Below are 16,622 nucleotides of genomic sequence, written 5' to 3' on the forward strand. Positions count from 1 at the left end.
GGAGTCCAAAGGGAACTGGCTAGCTTTCCAGCTTATGTTTATATTCAGGAATGCTCATGTGCCCCCCACCATCTCCAGACAGAGTTAAAGAATTGTTGTTACACTCCAAGGATGCATTCAGACAGCCAGTTTAACCATGGTTTATAATGAGCCAGCATGAGGTAGTGGTTAAGAGCAGGTGGGTTCTAATGTGGAGAACCGGGTTTGATTCCCTGTTCCTCCACCTAAGTGGTGGAGGCGTGTCTGGTGAACCAGTTGTGTTTAGTTACTCCTGCATTCCTGCTGGGTAACCTTGGGCTAGTCACAGTTCGCTCCAAACTCTCTCAGCCCCACCTACCTCACAAAGTGTCTGTTGTGGGGAGAGGAAGAAAAAGGAACTTGTAAGTCACCTTGAGTTTCCTTACTAAAGAGAAAGGTGGGATATGAATCCAAACTCCTCTTGTTCTTCTGTACATAACTGCTGCTTGGGAAAAGACTGCTGCAAAGCCAGGATTCCACACTGACTTCAGTGTAGATGGGATAGACATGATTTTCTCAGTGCCACTCACATTTTCCCAGCTTACATACAATACCAAAAGTACAAAATTTAATACAGTACGGCAAGTGCAGACATCTTGCAACAGACTACAAAAACAGCCAGAATGTCTGAGACAATGATAGAGTCCACAATTGTATAAAGAATCCAAATGTGGGATGAACTTGCCGCTGTTGCCTGATTTGTGGTAAAATTATTCCTCTTCCACAATAGATTTTAATCTTGCCGATATATTCAAAAGCCATAATAGGATCTATTATGCAAAACAGTAGTTTAGAATTACAAACTGATATGTATGTTTATGATTGACTGTCTGTGCACTATACCTGTCCTTGTTATGTCTATGTCCCATTTTTCCAGTTGCCACCATAATGATGCTTTCACCACTATGTCACACTGGTGGGAAAGGACATTGATGCATACCTTCATAATGACAAAATATTGTTTAGGAAGAGTTCTGCCTGCTATTTTACATTCTGTTTTTCTTCCTATCACATCACAGAAAGAAGCACCCTAGAATTAAGAAACTGAGGCAAAATGATAACATAGCCATGCATGAACCCCACTTCTCTGCATAGGGCTTCTTCTTATGCAAAGAATATTCTGGTCCTTAAAGATAAATGTCCAGACAGCAGGAGAGTCCATAAATTCTCCCCACCCCCACCCCCTGTATCTGTCATGTGTCACTTGGATAAAGATATTTTCTGTCTTGGTGGTTGTAAGTCTGTCTCAGTGGAAACTTTTCAAAGGCAGCATGTGAATGATAAAAGAATGGCAAAGCAGATTAGATGTTGGTCTTGATTGTTGGATTTCAACATCACTGCCCTTTTATCTGGAAAAAAAGACCTTCAGTTTCCATTTTTCTTTCACTCTTTTGCAAAGCATTTCTACATTCCACCAATCCTCCTCCCCCAATATTTTCTTTCTTCGGGATAGAAAATGGACAGTTCTCCCAACGGAAGAGTCTTTTAAGTAGGAGGAAGATTCTTCAGGCTGGAAGAAGGCTTCAAACTTTGCTGAGCAAAGTTGCTGTCTGATGCCGACTGATGGTTTTCAAACTATGGAGCAAGATCCTTAGGTGCATCATGGAACCCCTACATGCCTTTCTTGTTTTTGAGTTGGACTATTAGATCATCTAGTTTAGCTTTGTCTGACTGGCAGCAGTTTCTAACAAGGCAACACAAATAAAAAACTAGGTACAGACTAGCAAAAGCAGTCACAACCAGAAGAAAAACTGTACCTTGGCTGCCAGAATATCAAATAGTAACTTACAGGTTGTTTACAAAAACAAAGTTAAATGTATTTCCATCAGAAGATTTTTGTGGTAGGTTTACAGGTATTCTATACTCTCTTAGACCATGCCCCTGTAATTTTCGTGGAAACTGAAACCCTGCAGCACATTTATTTTATCCTGTGAGTTTTCCATTGTGAGCAACAACAAAGTATCCCCCCCCCCCACTGACAAATCTGAGACAAAGTTCAATACACTCTTGCATTTACTGTCTGCTAGAAGACAAGAACTTCAAGATCACACGGGACGTAGCAACATGATTGCTGGAGGTACCCAGAATTAAAAATCAGAGAAGTTCTTCTGACTTCCATGTCAGAAACAAAAGGCTGCAAAAAGGAATCAACAAATTGTAACAAAGGCTCGAAGACTGAGTCTGTCAGAGTCAATAGGTCTCCTCTGAGGTAAAAACCCAGACTTGTATATTTTTGGCAACACATAAAATACAGGCACATGGGGAATTGACACATGAGGAATTTTGCTGTATTCTCTTTGGGCCTTTCCCCACTCTCCTCGTTCCCCTCTATACCTCGCGCTGCTCTCAGCGCGCAGCATCCCAGGCGCACGCCCGGCCATTCCCATCAATTCACAGCTTCATGCTGGCCATCGAAAGGCTACCAAGTAAGAAGAGCGCCTGGGATGCTGCGCGCTGAGGGGCGCGACAGCAGCAGCTTCGGGGCGGCTGCGCTGTCGCCGCCCCTCTCAGTGGGGAGTGCCGAGGGACCCCACGCTACTCTCCTCGAGTAGCGCGGGGCTTAAGGTAAGTGGGGAAAGGCCCATTGATATACTTCCTCTACTACTACTTTGATGATGTACATTGTATAATCTGTGGAGGTATCTGTAAACTGTTTCCTAATCTCATATAGAGAATTTGTGCTATTTATGTCTCCCCCTTTATCTGCTTCCTTGATGACCATGTTTCTGCCTTCTGTAAGTCCTCTTAGAATTTCTTTTTTGATAGATTATGGTGCTTATAGGTGACTCTTTTTTCTATCCTATTTAAATCCCTCAAGATTTGTTTCTCAAATGTATGTTTGGTCATCTCATTAACTTCCAGAACAAACATGGATCTCACTTTAAACGTATTGTGTTCTTTTTGACCAATATCTACCCTGAGAAAGCTTTTACTTTAATTCATCTATTTATAAATGCCCACCCTGATTTGGAAAGCATCATACAGGGGTACAGGAACAAAACCCATGCCAAAATTAAATGTGTATGTCACTTTAAATTATTAAGTTGTTATTTCAAGCCAGAGAATGCTGTTTCTCATCACCAGGTACGCAATTTCTTTTTAACTTGTGATGCTGGGGACCAGCCCCAAGATCTGCCTACAACGCATGAGCTTGCACAAACTTCTCTCTAAAATAAAAATTTTAAAAGGTGACTTCACTTGTGATCTTTCAACCTTATATTCTAGCTTTGACACTAAACAAGAACAAGACATTTGCTCCATTGGCTAAGTCTGGAATCGTAAGCAGCCTTGTTGTGGGAATTCTATTGAAATCAGTGGGATGTTCCGAGTAATCTCTTCAAATATAACTTGGCTATTCTTGTCCTGGCTGCTTTCCAAAACCACAAATGTCATGCTTAATGTCCCCACACTTACTGTTCATGCCCAACTGAGACAGATAACTGCATGATGTGATCGGAGGTTTGATCAGATTTGCTGCCAGCATGTGATTTTATTATTGGTTGTTTCTTGCTGTTGTTTCCCCCTATGCCAAGCATAGGAGAATATTGTTTACTTACTTTAAACATTTATTAGCTGGCTTCCTTGTGGAGCTCCAGATGGCTTACAATGTAAACAAAACATATAAAATAGATTAAAAACACATCTAGAGAGTGCTTTAAATTGTTTTTGGGTTTCTAACTGAGGCCCCTTCTGCACATGCGGAATAATGCACTTTCAATCCACTTTCAATGCACTTCGAAGCTGGATTTTACTGTGTGGAGTACCAAAATTCACTTTCAAACAGTTGTGAAAGTGGATTGAATGTGCATTATTCTGCATGTGCGGAAGGGCCTGAGGCCCTTTCCGCACAGCAAATGTAGACTGGATTGCAGCCAGGATAAATGAACCCAGCATAGCCCTGGGCCGTTCGCATGGCTGGCTGTCCTGTGGACAGGTAGTGCATTGGCCAGGGTGCACGCCTTCACATGGAGGCACATCTTGTTTCTTAAAACTTACCTCCCACCAATGCCCAGTTCCACAGGTGTGTGCCCCTGCTCCCCCAGAGCCTTGCTGAAGCCAGAACTCCCTGCGTGGCTCCATAGAGGTAAGCAGGTAAGCAAAAACAAAAAAACAAAAAACCCCAACACCCTATGGGAACCATCAGAAAAAGCATGAGAGGCAAATTAGGGTATGTTCTGAAGGCACATGACATTTAAACCTTGGTTCCCTCAAGACACTAACACACATGGATTGTGTTATTTCCAAAAAGATCAGAGTATAGCAAGTTTGGTAAAAGCATACTGAGGATTGGGGAAAACCTGAAGAGAGGATAATTAACACCTCCCCAAAGACCCCCCCCCCTCCCCAAGTCCAGTTTGGAAGCCAAGGTAAAGAAAAACTTCCATGCGGAAGCAATCATGATCGCTGCTTTCCACCTGAAAATTAATTGCCCACACTTTACTCTTGCAATCCTTCGGCTAAGTGCTACCATCTGCTGCTTCCTCTGCTCTCCTTGTTTTGTCTACCATACTGGAATCCGAGTCTAAACACCCTCATTTAAATTAGCAGCTTGTGGATGTACTCAGAGATCCATGTCTCTCAGAGCGCTGTGGGTTTCTGTTAGGAACATCTGCAAGGCAGCCGTCTTTCTTTCTCAGTCAAAACTTTTGGTTACAGTTGGATGCGAAGTTCCCATGAAGGCTATCCTGTGTCATGGCTCTGGGAAACCAGTCACAGCTTCCTCTGATCTTGCAACTGCAGCAGTTTGACTTGTGAATGACAAGGAACCACAACAGCTTGGCGGCACAGATTGAATAGGATTTAAAGTTGCATGAGTATGTTGGATTCAAAATAAATCTGGCCCTTACACAAGCATATGGAGAAACCAGAGTTTCTTCAGTTGCTTCAAGTCTGTGGTGTGTCAGGCCTGTTCCACAGGGGCCAATAAACACAGGTGTAGGACTCTAAAAAATTGTTGGGGGAGGGGGAAATCGCACAGATCCTGCCTCCAAAACGAGTCTGCCCTGTGTTATTTCCCTCAAACCAGGTTTTTTGAAAGTCGCTAAACAGGCGAGTCTTTTCAAAAATCCCGGAGCTGCAACCTCTTGTGAGCAAATGGCTGGGCAGGAGACACTTTGTTCGCCTCCATTTTCCTTTTTAAAAATTTTTGCGGTTTGCATCTGCGTAGCTGTGTAGCTATGCAGGTGCAGAAGGTCATATAGTGGGACATCGGCATTGCTGCAGGGGGCTCATTTGTGCATGACTGGTGGGATCCAAAATTTTTAGTAACAGGTACCCATGGTGGTGGGATTCAAACAGTGGCATAGCGCCAATGGGGCTGGGCGGGGCACGGCGGGGGCGTGACCGGGCATTCTGGGAGTGGGGCATTGATGGGCGGGGCTGTGGCAAGGATGCAGCCACTGCGCCGGTCCTTGGGTGGGAAACGAATGCACGCAGGCGCAGGCTGCCTCGCACGCCGGTGCACTTCCTGCTAGACTGCTTCAAGTTCTGCGCGCTACTGCTGAGGAGCGGAGGAGGAGCGTAACTAAGGCAAAAATCACGTGGCAAAATCACCAATTAGTAACCCCCTCTCGGCACACACAAATAATTAGTAACCTACTCTCGGGAACCTGTGAGAACCTGCTGGATCCCACCTCTGCCTGTCTAGCTACGCATGGGTGGGAAGTAATTTTTAAAAAGATGTGTCTCCATGTGAAGGTGCAACAGCAACCCAGATTGTTTCCGTGGGCTCCAATTGCTGCCTGCACGGATGCATGCAAACGTGAAAACAGGAAAATGGGTTCCTTTATCCTGATTGCAATCCATAAGAACATAAGAACTAGCCTGCTGGATCAGACCAGAGTCCATCTAGTCCAGCACTCTGCTACTCGCAGTGGCCCACCAGGTGCCTTTGGGAGCTCACATGCAGAATGTGAAAGTAATGGCCTTCTTCTGCTGCTGCTCCTGAGCACCTGGTCTGCTAAGGCATTTGCAATCTGAGATCAAGGAGGATCAAAATTGGTAGCCATAGATTGACTTCTCCTCCATAAATCTGTCCAAGCCCTTTTTAAAGCTATCCAGGTTAGTGGCCAACACCACCTCCTGTGGCAGCATATTCCAAACACCAATCACAAAATTTCTCTCTGTCAACATTTTTGATCCCATGCATAATTTTATAGACTTCAATCATATCCCCCCTCAGACGTTTCCTCTCCAAACTAAAGAGTCCCAAATGCTGCAGCCTCTCCTCATAAGGAAGGTGCTCCATTCCTTCAGTCATCCTCGTTGCCCTTCTCTGCACTTTTTCTCTCTTCGATATCCTTTTTGAAAACATTTACTATGTGGAACGGCCCCCAGTTAATGAGGTGAAGGTAATTAAAAGACCTCTTTTCTAGGCCCATTTTGTTTCAGGATGGCATGTATGCATCATATCATTACGTCAAAGTTGGTGATGGATGGATTTCTCAGAAACAAGCAGGGCAGATCTGCATTATAAACATATCAATTTCATACCAGTTTAGCTATCATGGTCGTTTCCAAAGAATTCTGGAAATTGTAGTTTGCTGGGCATTTTGTTTGAGAAATCCCTAATCCCCCATTCAGAATGACAGTTGCCAGGATTCCCTGAAAAGAAAGAATGGGTTTTAGCCATACCTACAGTGCACTAGTCTAAGAACTACCAGATGCAAAATGGAAACAGGATCTTATGCACCTTTTACATAGAAAGGAGAATTTCGGTAGGTGTGCCTTTTCCCTTCATAATGTAGCTACAGTGGAAATCTCCCTTCTGTTAAGATTTACATTCGGCTAACTGTTGTAGATTTCTCTCCCAAGGTCTTTAAGAAAATTGTGCAAATGTCACATCTACTTGCAATTTCCTTTTTTTAAAAAAAAATCAGAAACAATGAACTGAAACCAGGGTTGCATTTTGGTCACGTCCTTATCTGGAATGCGAAGATTCTTACTGAATTCCCCAGAAAAACATTTTTTGCTTCATACCGCCTTATGTTTAGTTTCCACATACTTAGATGTATGGCAGATGACTGTTTTGGCTTCAGATGCAAGGAAGTTGATTGGGACTTGTGAAGGGCAGTTCATGGAAACCGTCCAAGTACATGACAGTGAACAATTCAATGGACAGAAGAAGAAGAAGAAGAAGAAGAAGAAGAAGAAGAAGAAGAAGAAGAAGAAGAAGAAGAAGAAGAAGAAGAAGAAGAAGAAGAAGAAGAAGACTTTATTTACAGTCAATGACCAAATATATTACAAATCTCCAAAATATCTACAACAAAACAAGAATGCAGATCTCTCTCCCGTATTCCAGCACTATTCATCTATATATCATTATACTTTGTAAACACACCGAACAGCATAAAAATACTAAACAAAACAAAAATATCTAAGGGGGATACCATATTCAGATCATTTTTTCTTTTTCATAATGAATTGACAGAATTTTGCTACCCATTTAGTAATATTCTCCTTCTTATCTTGTAATAGTTTTTCACAACAAACTTTATCAGAACAATATGTCGTCTTGTGTAGTAGATGTGACAGGCATTTTTTCCTTGCCTCATAAAGGGGACACTTTAATAACATATGCCCTATAGTTTCTACAGAATTCAGAGAATTCAATGGACAGAGCGGCACTTCCTTCCACGGAGGGAAGGAATGGTTCCCATGAAATGTCATACAGAGGAGAAGAACTATGCCAACATGATTCTGCACATTACATGCACACACAGATGGATGGCGCACACCAGATCAAGAAAGACTCAAAGCAAAACTGACACATTTGATATGGCAGCCAAGAAAGCCATTACAATTCTGGGATGCATCAATTAGTGTCTAGATCGAGGGAAGTAATTGTACCACTCTACTCTGCATTGGTCAGACCTAATTTTGAGTACTGTGTTCAGTTCTGGTCACCACAATTTAAGAAGGATATTGACAAGCTGGAATGTGTCCACAGGAGGGCAACCAAAATGGTAAAAGGTCAGGAGTCCATACCCTACGAAGAGAGGCTTAGGGAACTGGGGATGTTTAGTCGTCTAGAGAAGCGAAAGTTAAGGGGGGACATGATAGCTATGTTTAAATATTTGAAGGGATGCCATGTTGAAGAGGGAGCAAGCTTGTTTTCTGCTGCCTCAGATACTAGGACACAGAACAATGGATTCAAGGTGCAGGAAAAGAGATTTCACCTAAACATTATGAAGAACTTTCTGCCAGGGCTGAGCGGCAGTGGAATTCACTACCTCAGAGAATGGTGGAGTCTCCTTTGGAGGTTTTTAAGCAGAGGCTGGATAAACATATGTCAGGAGTGCTTTGATTGTGTGTTCCTGCATAGCAGGGACTTGGTGGCCCTTGTGGTCTCTTCCAACTCTAGGATTCTATGATTCTACATTTGTTCAAAAGTCAGTCTGACAGACCATTTTGGTCATGCCACAGTAGCAACAGCACTCTTAACATACCTGCATATGTTTCATAGAGGATAACAGGGATACTCATTGGCCATTGTTGCTGCCATCCGGCACATTTTAATTGCACATGCACACTGACTGCACAATCCACATATAGGATGACATAAGATGGATGCATTGTGTACAATAACAGCATTAACAATCCAAGCAATTTAAGGTAAGGAAAGATTACAGTTAAAGAACCTTTAAGACTGTGTGTTTTTGAGGGTCCAGGCTGCGCTGGTGCCATTTTCTTGCTTCTGCCCCTGTAGTCAAGTCAAGTAGTATTTATTGTTTGAGCCATTGGCTATAACATCCAAAAATACATACAGTTAATCTGCCCCCGTAGTAACCATTCATCCCCCAAATAGACACTGGATGGCTTTTTTCTGTGTGCTGGGCACTCAGAAGATTCCAGGTTCAGACCCCAGCATCCCCAATGAAAGGATCCAACAGCAGGTGATGTGAAAGATCTTCATCAGAGACACATGGCTGCAGAATTAAAAAAAATACCTGTTAAAGCTCATGTTATAGTGAACACACATACACCCTGCAGGTATGTGCAGAATTTGCCAACACACATCCACTTTACAAACTCAACCAGATGACAGGCATTTCAATAACTGCAGAGTTTATATTCCATGTTCAGCTGTACATGTACACGTGGGTATATGTAGAAATAGCCAACATACATCCACTTTACAAACTAAATTGGATAACAAGCATGTGGATAACTGTGGGGGTTAATATCCCATGTTCAGTTGTACAGTTGTTGAATGTAACATAAGGATGTATCTATCTATCTATCTATCTATCTATCTATCTATCTATCTATCTATCTATCTATCTATCTATCTATCTATCTATCTATCTATCTATCTATCTATCTATCTATCTATCTATCTATCTATCTATCTATCTATCTATCTATCTATCTATCATCTGCCTATCTATCACCTGTCTGTCTGTCTGTCTGTCTGTCTACTTACTTACTTACTTACTTACTTACTTACTTACTTATACCCCTCCCTCCTCAATAGGGTGGCAAACAACAGGGTGGCAAACAACAACAGTTATTCAGTATACAGTATACAGACAAATCACTTTGTGAATAGGGCTGCTGTGAGGCAGCTTTGTGTGTTCAGGTTTGCGGCAGCAGCCAGGGAAGAAAGATGAGCAAAGGAATTGGGCAGGAGACCGAGAAAGCAACTTTTTTGAGTTTGGTTACTAGGAAGAGGTTTTAATTGCAAAGTTTATGTTTAAGCAAGCAAAGCGTTCCAGAGTGTTCACTTGAATGTTTTCAAAAGACTTTGAGCTTTAATAAAAAGAGCAACACAGCCTGCTCAGCTGGCCAATTAGTATTTGAAAATCCTTGGGACAGTGCCCTGCAGAGACAGAAGAAATAGAACTCTGATTCTTTTGGGTTTTCAGATATCTGAACCATGGAAGACCCTGGATTAAGGGATTTCTATGTTGGGTCTGTGACGCAGGGCTCTGATGCTATCTCAGCAGGACAGAGGTGACACATAGCAAGACCCAGTTTCACCGCAAGAAAATCTAAACGGAGCTATCAATAGAGCATTTGTAAGGCCAGCCATTGTCCAGAGGCTGCCAAAAGGATAAACAGGCATCCACGCACTTTGCATCACTGCAGGTCAAAGGTCAGCCTTCGACAGCCTCCTCGCTCATCCCTCGTGATTTCTCCGCTTAGCAAGCCCAGAGAAACCCCAGCACAGTAACCTGACACGGCATGTTGTTACACAGAGAGAAAGGTTTTTTTTTAACATTCCCTGGAGAGGCGGACGATGATCAAACAGGATCTTAGCTCATCCAACTTTCTGTCTCATGCCTTGGAGGTTTGGCAAAAATCCATTGAGACTTTGGAGGAGGATTTCATCACACTGCTCACAAATCACAATTGCCCTTTTGTGAACTGATACAATCCTGGTTTTATTGGCTAGAGGAAGGTCACTGTTCTCTTTTAAATCTAGGTGGTCCAAGCTGAAGTAAATGTTCCAAGGGCTAGTATCTTTGAGGTGGCTATAGTATTATCTGATCTCTTCCTTTCTTTGGTCCATCTGTAACTGTACATCTATCTGCCAACATACTGAGGTTTCACTTTTTGCAAGAGGCAACACCCTTCCTGTCCAATAACCCAAAATCTGATTCTTGAAATCAGCATGCATACCACTGCTGTTGCCCTATGCTATCTTTTTATCCGCTTAGATTTATAACTCACCTTACCTCAAGGACTCATGTTTACTACTGGAAACTCTGGTGTTCCAAATAAACCAACATGCTCTTTGAGTATCAACGTTGTTTAGATTTCTTGTCCTCTAGCAACGCATTCTATTTTGTTTTAAGAGCCATGGGACTCTTGCAAAGAACTGCAGATGACACTGGGTATCTTACAGCAGTGGCGTACCACCCAGGGGGACATTTGGGGTCAAATATCCCCGGGTGTGGCCATTTAGTCATGTGGGGGTGCCGAAAATCAACTCCCACACTCCTCCTCCTTCCCTGACTTCAAGATCTGGTGCAAAAAAACGTTGTTTGGTAGTGGTGGGGGAGAGTGGCCGCCCATACGGAGAGGGTGGGGCAAAAAACCTCAGTTTTTGCACCGGGCTACATTTTCCCTAGATACACCTCTACCTTACAGTCACCCTGCATGAATTGAAAATTAATGTTGAGACATGGTCAATATTCCCCTGCCAGCAGCTCCATGTAGTAGTAGCAGAAGCTGGATCATCAAGTCATCCTTGATGTGATCCTAAGGAACAGTGGGTTTCTCAAGAACATGGCTTGCACATGATTGCACACAAATGCTTCTCCAGGACTACTTTCTTCCCCTCTCATGACTTCAGCGTACTTTACTATCACAAAGAGAGAGAGAGAGAGAGAGAGAGAGAGAGAGAGAGAGAGAGAGAGACCTCTCCCCTCAGTGCTATGGGAAGCTTTGTATCAATGCTGGATGAATGTAGAGCATCTATTGCTACATGACAACTAGACATAAGAACAGTTTTTTCCCGAATGCCATCACTCTGTTAAACAAATAATTCCCTCGATAATGTCAAACTATTTATTATATATTTATTATATAATTACTGCGCTACTTTTTTCATCATTCCTATTACCCATCTCCTCCCAATTATGACTGTATGACTATAGCCTGTGCTGACATTTCATTTTATTTTATGATTTTACATTTTATGTTTTTATTACTATTGATTGTTTCCTGATTGCTTACTAGACCTATATGACAATCATTAAGTGCTGTACCTTATGATTCTTGACAAATGTATTTTTCTTTTATGTACACTGAGAGCATATGCACCGGAGACAAATTCCTTGTGTGTCCAATCACACTTGGCCAATAAAGATTCTATTCTATTCTATTCTATTCTATTCTATTCTATTCTATTCTATTCTATTCTATTGTTGGTGTGAAAACTATTCAGGCATCAGGTGGAGGGGTCAGATTTTCACATAAGAATTGATGCTACACATCAAGTACAAAAGCGGGAAATTATATGGAAGTTGCTACCATTTGGATGAAGTAAGGAGTACACCTGCTCCAAAACAGAAATCCCAGGGGGAAAATCCAGCCAGCACATAATCTTGTGGCACCTTAAAGATCAACCAGTTACTTGTGGCATAAACTTTCATGTGCTAGAGTCCACTTCATCAGATGTAGGAAGCATGTTAAAATGCAATTATGTGGTTCTGCATAAAGGAAGCCATTGACTATATTTAGGGCAAATGCAACTCATCCAATGTTGATTTTAAAGAGTTTTTTTTTTAAATTGGGATCTACTTTGTAGAATGTAGTAACTTCTTTTGCATTGTCTGTGATTAAAAAACAAAAGATGCAAATTTCACATCAAATAATAGACATGAGTTCCAAAGGCTGTTGTTCAGTCATGGTTCCTATTTTCTTGATCCTATTCAAGATAAATCTCTCCCTCTCCCTCTCCCTCCCTCCCTCCCTCCCTCCCTCTCTCTCTCATCCCTATTTCTGCCTTTGGGGAATGAATAACTTTTGTTAACATGAGCTGCTACACTTAAGTTTCTTTATATTTTAGCTCTCTTCCTTTTGACTTGAGCAGAGGACATTGTACATATGCACATTAATGTTTGCACTCAATGCAGGGCTCCAGCTATTATATCACTTGCACTACAGCTGATGAAGTTCAATGTAAATTGTTGATAATACACTAGATAATACACTAGTTTGTTATTTTCTAGAGGGAAACCCTTCTGGCTTTTAAAACAGCATTAATGGGTTATTGCAGAGTAATTAAACATAGCAGATAGTCAGTGGAGTAGAACTATGAAGCACCTTAAAGATTAATGTGCAATTGTGAGTGTGTGGGCTTCAGGAATAATCTTTGGTATATGATTAGGAGCATCACATGTAGTTTCCTCTGGAGAAAGATACCAACAGTGCTTCTGTCTGCACAAATCTTTGCCTTCTGAGCTTAGGTTTGGATCCAGCAATGAAAATGTATTTAGTGCAGTTCTTCTTGTGCGAGCAAAAGCAGGACCGCAGCAGGACACAGCGCTTCCATATAATTTTAATTAAAGGACAACGCACATACGGAACAAACAGAACGTACAACAGACGGTCTGCATGATTTTGTTTATGAAATTGTATGGGAAGAGACCATTCTTGTGTATGCGGAAAATATAGGAGGGAATGGGATCCCAGTAGCACAAGCAGACAGCAGAGAGCTGAGCTTAGCACTGCATTGTTCACGTGGAAGTTTTCAAAGCGATCCAGCCCCGGCTTTGAGGAACTTGCTGTTAGCTGATGCCAGAGTTTGTCATGGGACAGAAGCTTTCCGAATAATTGGGTGAAAATGGGAAGAACACTTTGTTTCCTTTTCTGTGGAATAGCTGCATAAGGAACACCCAAAGTTTTAACCATTGAAAATGGTAAAAAGATGATGGCCTAGGTTTCTGGGACCTATTTGGAAGAAGAGGAGGAGGAGGAGGAGTATATCCCACCTTTCTCTCTTATAAGGAGACTCAAGGTGGCTTACAAGCTCCATTCCCTTCCTCTCCCTACAACAGATACTTTGTGAGATAGGTGGGGCTGAGAGAGTTCTGAGAGAACTGTAACTAGCCTAAGGTCACCTGGCAGGAATGTAGGAGTGCAGAAACACATCTGGTTCACCAGATAAGCCTCCGCCACTTAGGTGGAGTAGTGGGAAATCAAACCCAGTTCTCCAGATTAGAATCCACCTGCTCTTAATCACTACATCATGCCGGCTCTCAATTTAAATTCACATGTATTCCCCAACTTTGTGTTTGGCTTTTGGCACACAGGATGAAGCTGTTATACCCTCTCGCCCCAACTGTGCAATCCCAGTGGGGTTTCTATTAACATTTCTGTTAACATTTCTATTAGCACCAAGAGTATCTTCCCAAATCTTCCCAACCCCTCACCTACTACCTGACCTGTGATGCCACTCTAGCCCTTCTGTGTGCTCCTCAACAAATCAAAGTGCCTGACAGTTGAGCTATCAGGGGTTTCCAACTCTGGCTCTTCAGATGTTCATGGACTACAGGGGCTGGTGGGAATTGTTGTCCATGAACATCTGAAGCACCAGAGTTTGACACCCTTGAGCTATAGCCTCTTGCTGAACTACTTCACCATCCTGGCTCTCCTATACTTCTGCTTACTGGGAACTGCGACAATGACTTCATTGCCTTCTTTTCCCAGGAACATCCTTTCTATGGGCAGGGCATCTACTATCACTGACTCAGGTCTGGAGGTGCCTGTTGTACTTTGTGTGTGGGAACCTTCTTCCCTTTCCCCTGCAACATTCCTTGGGTTACCCTGCCTAGGGTTACCATCCTCCAGGTAGCGCCTAGGGTTCACCCACAGTTACAATCGATCTCCAGCCTAGAGACAGCTATTATCCTAGAGAAAACAGCTGTTTTGGGGTGTGGCCTCTATGATATCACATCACTAATGAACTTCCTCCTATCCCAAAACTCCACTTTCCCCAGGCACTGTCCCTAAATCTCCAGGAATGTCCCAAGCCAGAGTTGGCAGTTCTACTCCTGTCCCACTGAGGGCCTTCCACTTCCTCTCTGTTGGCTTGACCAAGCTTGTTAAAGGGACCTCTGGACTTCCTGCTTCTGTGTATAGGGAAGTTTTTCCAAGGGTGGCAGAAAGGTGACTGGGAGCCAGGATGTATCTGTGCCACTGGCTGATGGCAGGGGCATTGACATCAAAGAAGGACCCCTGGCGGACCTACCAGCTGTCATGGAGTGTGTGTCACCAGCTGTCATGGAGTAGGATCGTGCATTCCACTGGTAGAATCTACAAGCTTCTTTTCAGAACTGCAGCTTCCTTGGTTAAGAATCATTAAGCAATTCTGAAGTCGGTTTAAATCCAACGTGTAGAACAGATGGAAAGGTGACAAAAGACACTTCTGAACAGAATCTCTTAGAAAAATTTATTTTATAAAAGGCATTTTTGATAAAAAATATAAAAAATAAATATTTAAATAATGTACAATATATTAACCTCAGAAATATTATTATTATTACCATTTAAACGTCATATAAAATATGATCCTAGGTCTCTCCAAGGATCACTAGATGATACTGTCCGTAGACCAAGGAACACTGGCTACCCTGTTGCCATAGACCAAATAAATAGTCATTCTAAATCATAATAATTATTACAGTAACAATAATAGCAATAGTTAAAAATTAGACCTGACACTGCGAAATATTAAATACCCTGGCCTCACAACATCCCTGTGAGGTAGGTATGTCATGGTTGCTCCCACTTCCTACACTATTTTAAATAGGATAGGTAGGGGAGATCCAATTCTGACCCATCTTATATAACAGCAAACCCTGATTATCACCATTGTAAGTGTGAAAAGAATTCTCTGTGTCCAAACAGGTCAGCCAAGAGACTGTATTGTTCCTGGCTCAACTGTAACATTCATCTGTCAGTCTGTACATCCCTCGGGTTCATTGTACATTGCTCTCTTTATCTGGGAAGAGGGCAAAAATTTTTTTGACAGAACGTTCCTTCTGAGGATTTTCTTAGGAATCAAATTCTTGGGGTAAAAGTGCTATGCCTCCCAGAAGGGAAGGGGGGGGGGTGTATTTGCATATATTCAGACATCTAAATGTAGGTTGTTTGTTTTTAAAAAGCCCTTTGCTTAGCTTTGAATCTGAGCTAAAGAAAAAGGACGGTGGCAAAGATCAACAACAAGCCGCTTCTCAAGATCGTGGCTAAATATGACGCCAGGAAACGGTAAAAAAAGAACCGCCATAGCGCAGAGCTGCTCGCGACAAGAAGGGCGGCGGAGGGTGGCGCGATTCGCTACTGCCGCCGCTGAAACGCCTTAAACCGGCGCGAAGACGCCGTATTCAGAAAACGCTTTAAACCACTCTTTTTCCCCCTGTGGACGCGATCGGGACGCGAGCACTTCGCTACGTAACAAGCCGAAGGGAGCCGTCTTTCAAAATGGCTTAACTGCCAGACGGCCGTTAAGCTGGGTCACCTTTTCCCCTTCCACACACACACATCGCCTTCGTCACCTGGTGCGCTTCTCTGCATGGCCAAGCACCTTTCCCAGACCCATGCACTGGGACTGACAGTAGCTGGGAGGGGAGGCACTGACAGATGGGGGACGGGCAGGACATCAGGGCAGTCACGCCGGTTCCATCGTGACCGACTGCTGCGCGGCATGACGCCGGGCCTGCATCGGCTTCGCGAAGTGCGCGAGGCGCTAACATCGCGAGACGCCAGCTTCCGCGAGCGCTTCAGTGCGAACCGCCACATTTTCATGGGCGGGCTGGCTGCTGGACGCTTCTCGCGAGTCCCGCCTTCGTCTGTGTGAACGCTTTTTTTCAGATAAGCGTTCGCAATTTATGCACGCTATCGCTACGTCGCTGCTTTTGGCCGTGCGGAAACGGCCAAACAAATAAAAACACCCTCAGACCAACATGGAACCAGCCAGATGGCAACAACTTGGAAGTCAATATTACAAAAACTGAGGTTGTTCAAGACAATACAAAAAACATTCAGAGCACTTTTTAGAAGGTTTAAAGTGTAAACACCCCACATTCATTATATCAGTGTTTTTTACAACAGTCCATGTAAAGTAGGACACTGTTATAATAACCATGTCAACC

The sequence above is a fragment of the Sphaerodactylus townsendi genome, linkage group LG13 (assembly GCF_021028975.2).
Source record: "Sphaerodactylus townsendi isolate TG3544 linkage group LG13, MPM_Stown_v2.3, whole genome shotgun sequence".
Taxonomy (NCBI): domain Eukaryota; kingdom Metazoa; phylum Chordata; class Lepidosauria; order Squamata; family Sphaerodactylidae; genus Sphaerodactylus; species Sphaerodactylus townsendi.